Genomic DNA, 8,403 nt, shown 5'->3' with positions numbered 1-8,403 from the left:
CTGTACTGAAGTATAGTGATATCTCAATTAGAATGAATTATAAAAGTATTTAATAAAAGCGTTAGTATATACGTAAGAACAATACGTACATGACGTATTTGTAGCCGAAGTAAGAACTACATACCACTTTTTTTCGTTAAATAGATCGTACTTATACATAACATAACATAAGCAGCCCGTAAATGTCCCACTGCTGGGATAAAGGCCTCCTCTCCCTTTGAGGAGAAGGTTTGGAGCATATTCCACCACGCTGCTCCAATGCGGGTTGGCGGAATACACATGTGGCTGAATTTCGCTGAAATTAGACACATGCAGGTTTCCTCACGATGTTTTCCTTCACCGCCGAGCACGAGATGAATTATAAACACAAATTAAGCACATGAAATTTCAGTGGTGCCTGCCTGGGTTTGAACCCGAAATCATCGGTTAAGATGCACGCGTTCTAACCACTGGGCCATCTCGTACTTATATTCATATGTAACTATTTTTGTTGGTTTAAGTTAATATAAAAATTCAATGACATATTTTAATATTGTTTTTTTTTTAAACACACAGCAATCAGATTTTGGTAAATTAAGGTAGCCGGAAATTGCAATATATTTATTCGCGCCCCCATCCACTTTAATTAAATTAATTTTAATAAAATGAATTTAGTCTCTCGAGTGCTTGAAAACCTCCAAACGGCAGCGCCAGTTTTACTCATAAACTATCAGCTTCACATGTGTGCAATGAGGGTCAATATAAAACTTTTATAAAGATTGAATAATAAAAATCAAAATAAAATTCTTGCTTTTTTCTCGACCACGAAAGTTGTAGTTATTAGATTTTCCGTACTATAAGAAGTATGTATTATAAATATAAGCCTTTCACTTGAATCTTGTTTGTTGACAAAAACCGCATTAAAATCCGTTGCGTAGTTTAAAACTTCTAAGTGTACAGACAAGAAGTGACTTTGTTTTATTTTATGTAGAGACCATAATAATGTAATCTTATTATTAAAAGAATAATGAATGAGAATTTAACGTTAATTATTTTTCTTTTTTTCCTACATGATGTTCTTTATAAGATTGTTTGATAACATTTTTGTTTCTTAATTTAAATTCCATAATATATGTATGAGCCGAGATGGCCCAGTGGTAAGAACACGTGCATCTTAACCGATGATTTCGGGTTCAAGCCCAGGCAAGCACCACTGAATTTTCATGTGCTTAATTTGTGTTTCTAATTCATCTCGTGTGGCGAAGGAAAACATCGTGAGGAAACCTGCATGTGTCTAATTTCAACGAAATTCTGCCACATGTGTATTCCACCAACCCCCATTGGAGCACCGTGGTGGAATATGCTCCATACATTCTCCTCGAAAGGAGAGGAGGCCTTAGGCCAGCAGTGGGAAATTTACAGGCTGTTAATGTAATCTAATATATGTAAGTAAGTTATGTTTATGTGTAGTATACTTTTGTATTGCTTTTATTATTGTAGGACTGCCTTCATGAAAGGTTGACTAGTAGCGTATGCCTTCAGGCGTTGAGTTCGCCTTTTGTTTGACTAACTACACTATTTCGTTGGCGTAAATAGATTTTTAATTAAAAGTCAAATTAATAATTTGTTACCTTACCATATGTTGGCGACGGGTCGGTAAAACATAATTTTCTACACATTTTTTTAATTTAGGCGTAATTAATTTTTGTGCTTATTATATAACATACTAAACCCAATTCAATATTCTGAATTTAGGTTGGCTCTTAACGATTTTTGAATCGTCGTCCGCAGAAATTTTTAACTTTGCCGTTTCATAAATTCAAATCATTTGTAAAAAATACATCGGTAAAGAAGGCATATTATTCGATACAAGATTATATAGGTGATAAAAAAGCGTGGAGTTAATGCTTGTTGACTTCCAGGCAGGAGACATAACATACATATATAATTGTATTTAACTAACGTGACTGTATTTTTAAATGTTGAAAAAGAGTAACTACTGAGTTTCTTGCCGGTTCTTCTCAGTAGAATCTACATTCCGAACCGGTGGTAGCTTTACTTAATATAGTTCGTTAAATTACGATTCAAAAGTGCTCGTAAAAGCCTTCTTGAATAAAGTATATTTTGATTGTGATTTTTGATATTTACCTTAATAACTCCTTTCCAGGGCTTTTCCTCACCAATACCTGCCGCTACCGCGTCAACCCTTAAGGTATGAAAGGCCAGGGTCAAATATGACCCAGTGGTGTCTCAATCGGGTGGTGTTTGTCATTGTACTAATCGTCGCTGTCATTGGTGACTGCAATGGTGCAGGTGGAGTTTTAAAGGTGGAGGACGCCACTCTGGTTATAAAGCATGTAGCCGTGAAAGGCCGGCTAGCACGGTATAGCACCGCTTAATGGTCGATCGCCCGCACGTCGACACGCACTATTATCCGCTCAAGCGAACATCGTGCGTGCGAGGTGTCGGACGAATTCCTTCACGATGGGCGTCCTGTTAAATGTACCGAGTTACTTTTAAAAATATAATATTTTAAAAATGTTAATGGCGCTGGCTAAATTATTCGCAATTAGTATATAATTATTTTAAAGCTCGTTGCTCGGATTGTTTGGTTAAGTACTAACCACTCAACATATATTCTACCAACCAGCAATACCTAGTATATGTTTCGGTTTGAAGGACGCGTGAGCCACAGTAACCAGTGTCAGGCAGAATAGACATGAACATTTTAGTTTTTCAAAATTGCCGGCTTGTTGGCGATGTAAGGAATGGTTAATATATCTTTCTGCGACCATGCATGACTCCATAAACATATCCATACATATTTTATATTAAAAATACAATGTAATCTATATCTTGTTCTACTTCTGGAATCGATCTGAAGTCTGCTTAACAGTAGTTGATTTATCCATCAATTAGACTCCCAATAACATCAGGCGTAGTGGTGTTATAAAGAGTAACTTGCATCACTTACGAATGTTTTTTTAACGTTATCAAACTTAGTGTTGTACACAAAAGATTGCAAGAGTAAAGTACTCTTTACATAACTGGCCTTTTTTTAATATTATAAAAAATGAGATAAATACACATTGAATATCATTTATATTGTTATGTTGTCATATCTCTTTTAAACGGTGACACAATGCAGCCGTCGCCGGAAGCGTGTTCACGACATCTGAACTTCCTGTTCCCGCCATTATTGTTGATTTCTATTACATTTTACAAAGAACTGTCAATTCGAAATATATTTATCTTAGAAGTTTAAAAGTGCTAATGTGTTTTACAATAATTTTTACAAACAGTTAGTCACTCTTTTTTAAGAAATACTGCACATCTACATAGAGTTCATGATGTTCTCAGTACCCCGTGGCACTTTCCAGTCTTAAGAGACCTCTTTAACCAGGTCAGTCTTTGTAAAAGTGGCATTTGTAACTGATTACGTGACTTCTTCAGATTACTGAGTGTCGCCGGTGTTTAGTGATTTAGATAGTCCTACATAGGGTGTGGATATGATTTCTATTAATGTTTATTATTTACTTGGAGTAGATGCGTAAAAACTATATACATATCTCTTGGTAGTAGGACTTTGTGCAAACCCGTCTGGGTAGCATTAATCTCATGTTCTATTGCAAAATACCAATAGTATTGTTGTGTTCCATTTTGGAGGACGATTGAACTAGTGTAACTATAGGCACAAGGGAGAAAGTAAAGTTGGTGATTCGAAGAATCATTTATATTCCTTACAGATGCCATCATCTATAAGACGTGGGGACTACTGGTAAGTTGCATTGCAAGTCTACCTACCTAAATTAAATAATAGAAAGTTAATTTACGTATGATTTTTGTCCCAGTGATTATGGGATTATAGCTGCATATGCCTTAGATGAGTAGAAAATTAAAGAGGATTCTACAATGCAATTTATTAAATTGTTACGATTTAACAAAAAAAAATAATTTTAGAGATCGGAAAAAAGTTACTGGCCGGTTAGAGAGGGGAGAAAAGCGTACACTAAATTAAAGTAAATTGTTTTCGACAAACTCCAATTCTAACTGAACTAATTTATACTATTTGACATAAAAAAAAAAAAAAAAAACATTTAAAAGAGGTTTCATAATTTTGGCGCCAAATGTAGATTAGTGACTTGCAGTTTACGATGTAATGAAAACAAAACATGTCATAGATACCGAAATTCCTAAAAAAAACTTTTGAGTAAACGCGAAATTTCTCGGAAGATCCACTAGTATATAAAGAAGAAGAATAGTAGAAGAATAATAGAAGTTGTGTTGGCCTTGAACAAAAGCCGAAACGTTTAATTTTTAAATAAACATTTACGTATAGGCTTTTCCTACTTAAAAATAAAAGAGGGTGTAGACATACCTCTACATTTAAAACGCTAAGCAGTTGTATTGTACATTCAAACCTTAATATTATGAGAATTGTGCATACGAAGAGCTCTGAAAACATACGCAGTGATTTTACAACAGTAAACGTCGCAGTTATATTTGTGTAATGTTATGTATATATAATAAATATAACATTGTTATGTGTTCCTGAGTTAGGTGGATTTGTTTATAAAAGGTAATTGTAATATTTTGTTAATGAATCAACATCATGTAATATGATAAGTAACGATATACAGCACTTTATAAATTCTTCTTCTCTGTATTTAAATCCACTGTTGTTTGTAAATCAATATTAGAATATATTTTATTAAATTCGGTTAAAAAACGTTTATTAATAATATATCTATCTCACTTGAACTTTTCAGTGGGTGATTAATTATACAATGTTTTATCCCTTTCTGTCCTCATTGATTTGACATATGTTAGGAAAAACAGCATTATTTGTCTAATCGATTCTCAAAGCGTTGATATACGTGAAATGAATTCATTTGATTTATATTGATTACTAAATTCTCTGTGATTTGAGCCGAAAAAAAACTTTAAAAAAATATCATATCACTGGAATATTGAGTAACAAAATACTAAGGGAACCTTCGGCTTACTTTACCGATGCTTGTAAAACGCGATGTATCCCCTCTATTGCCTAATATATCAGTGCAGAATGAGACGTTGTGCTAGACGGATTAGAACGCATTTACAGGGTATAGGAGTTGTGAGTCAATTGAGCAAGATCAACGACTTCACATGTTAAATAACAATAATAAATGTATTCCTCTTATCAACTTGTTTAATTCAGAAAAATATATTCGACATTTAAAAAAAAACACATTACATTTTGTGTGTCAATACACCAAAAAACTATTTTATTAATTCTTAAATTATAATAACAATTTGAATTAATTGAATTATAAAAAATATATATTATTAATCGCCAGTATTTGAATGATTAAAACGATTTTATTAACTGCAATATTGACGTACATTATTCACCTTCCTTTTTCAAATTAAAATTGCAATTAGAATTAAATTAATTAATTAAAAACTATTTTAATAATTGACAGTACTGGCAATAACAACATACATTACAAACTTGTATACTATATATAAAACGTCGTTTTATAATAGAACACGCGCTCGAAGTACGGTTCCCATTCCGTATATTTCAACCCCATCATCACCAACGATACGTGTCGCAATAAAAAGTAACCGGCGGGATAAGATCTCAGCACGCTTCTCATCTCGCGTATTCGTTCCACTGAAATAAACTGAATAACCAGGAAAGATTACTCCGAATACTCGTTTAACTAAATCTTCACGAAAATAATGAAATACCAGTATATAAATCGATACATTATTCGATTATACATATACTAGATGAAACAGGTTTGCACGGGTAAAATAAATAAAACGAAATAAATATAAATATACTAACTACCGCAACACTGGACGAAATTATTATTTGGAACACTCTTTCTGAACGCACCCTAAACGTCTAAACGTCAAACATGGACGCTCGTTGAACTGTCATCATTGAATTTCATGGATAAAATATCGAAATATCTGGATTATAGGAAATTTTGTGGATATATATTAATTATTAAAAAAACATTATTTTTTTAACGTAACAAAATAAATATATTTTTTTTAACTATAATTGTGAATGGGTTTCGATCGGGTCTATCGTAGACCTGCACGGAATTATTAATATAGATGACGTGTATTCTATAAATTTGAACGTATTGAGTACATAATAAAGTCTTATTGTGGAGTAATAAAATTGGAGTGTCTGTTTGTAATATTGAAATAACCGCTTTTTACTAAATGCACATGTATACACGGTATATTTACAAATTTTTGGATGTCTAATTGTTCCGGCTAATCTCTGGAACGGCAGGACCAATTTGGCGAGACTTTCACTGGCAGATAGCTGACGTAATAAGGAGTAATTCAGGCTACAACAATGACTTTTTTGTTAAATTCAAACGCGAATTCAAACGGGCACAGTTAGTATTATATAAAACTTACCGCAGATTATTATTATTATATGTTAATGTTATGTTAGTATGAACTGAGGTCTCATATAATGGTTCTCCTGCTCTGAACTCTTTACGTTTATATCAGATTCAAGTGAGGGAATATAAAGTGAACTTGTGTTTGTACATATTCGTGTTACTGACTTTAGATATTTCAATGTTTTAATAAATCATAAGACTATATTCTATAAATATTTTAGTGTCTCAGTTGATTATTTTGATTAATAATATGGTTTTTATTTTGATTCAAAAATCTGCTAGATACCGTGCAAGAAAGATGTGCTGGCAAATAAGGAATTATAACATAAAACTAGTAAGTGTCTTTAATCGTAATTAAAAACATAATGTCGTCCTTAAAAAGAGTAATAGTAAGAGAAGGCCGTAACACTTGTGCAATATAATGGCCTACGTAGATAGCTCTACCTTGAGAATGAATTAACTTTAACTAATTTAATTTGGATATTTGTACAAATAAATTTCGAAATTGAATGTATTCGCGTGAAATAATAAATTCGGATGAAACCACGCAAGACGTAAGCTTACGGTACGAGTTGACGTGATTTTAATGTCAGCGTACTTGTTGCACGCGAAATTGTCCCGGGAATTGTTGAAGTTAGTTAATATTGACATATTGCCACTTAGTGAGTTAGTGTTCAGTTTCCTGAACAACGAAAATTATACGCTTTGGGTGTGAATGTGCATACGACGTTAAATTCACTTAATAGTTAAAAATGAATTGAATACCAAAAATAATGTTCGAAATTTGAAAATATAAAAATAAAAATAAAAGTTTTAAATAGTCTAACATTTTGTATCTGATTGTCATTTACTTCATCCGTGAAATAAACGGATGATCGTATCAAGAATTAGTAGGACAAAATTTCGGTAACGAATTTCGATAAAAAGGCCATTGGCACGGTAAGGGTTGCATGAGCGAGTTTTCCATGACACCGGCGTGTAAACCTAGTCAGTTTGTTAGCTCAGGGCTGTTGCTGACAAAGCCTTGTTAGAACCACGCAAGATTTTTTTATTCTCAGTCTCAGTATTAAGATCTGGGATCAACGAAGTAAATCATCAAGTCTGGCTATTCATTTTTTTTTTTTATGAAATTGTCGGACGGGCAATTGGACGACCTGATGAAAATTTTAACCATTTTGTAGACCTCCGATGTACACCAACCTAGGGAGCTAAGTTGCTATCTTCCTTTTGCCTATTGGTACAGTCATCCTTCAAACTGGGACACAACAATTTAAAGTATAATATAAGTATATACGACGAGTGAGTACTTATTCTGATGAGCACAAAGAGTATCACCAAGTGAATTGAATACGATTGATTGATTGATATTTTACATTTCCAAATCAAGAATTTGAATCGAAGTTCCTGAAATACCCAAAATTTGGTAGAAACGAAGCGTCAACCGGAAGCGGTGCATGGAGTCGATGAAAGTCCGTCGTAAATATCACATAAATATTTACTATTGTTGAATTGCCGTTTAAAGGACGAGTAAGCCAAACTAACAGGCACAAGAAAAGCATTGGCCATATAAGATATTATTAGGATAGGATAGGTCTATTTACACATGTGGCAGAATTTCGTTGAAATTGAAGACACATGCAGGTTTCCTCACGATGTTTTCGTCCGCCGAGCACGAGATGAATTAAGCAAACACAAATTAAGCACATGAAATTCAGTGGTGCCTGCCTGGGTTTGAACCCGAAATCATCGGTTAAGATGCACGCATTTTAACCACTGGGCCATATCGGCTCATTACCATAAGGTGGTCAAATTCCCACTCAAGTAACGGTTAACGTTTGTTTCATGCTAATGTTTTTCGGTGATGGTGCACATCATAAACTGGCATATTAGTAAGTCGGCCTGCCTCACATGTTAATAAAAAATACACATGTCCTGCATCACTATCAAGTTTGTTCGATGGAAAATATTACTTCCATTTAATGAGTGTTGAACATCACTGGAATTTATA

Source organism: Vanessa atalanta, chromosome 21, assembly GCF_905147765.1.
Source record: "Vanessa atalanta chromosome 21, ilVanAtal1.2, whole genome shotgun sequence".
In the NCBI taxonomy this organism is placed as follows: Eukaryota; Metazoa; Arthropoda; class Insecta; order Lepidoptera; family Nymphalidae; genus Vanessa; species Vanessa atalanta.
This window is presented reverse-complemented; position numbering follows the sequence as displayed.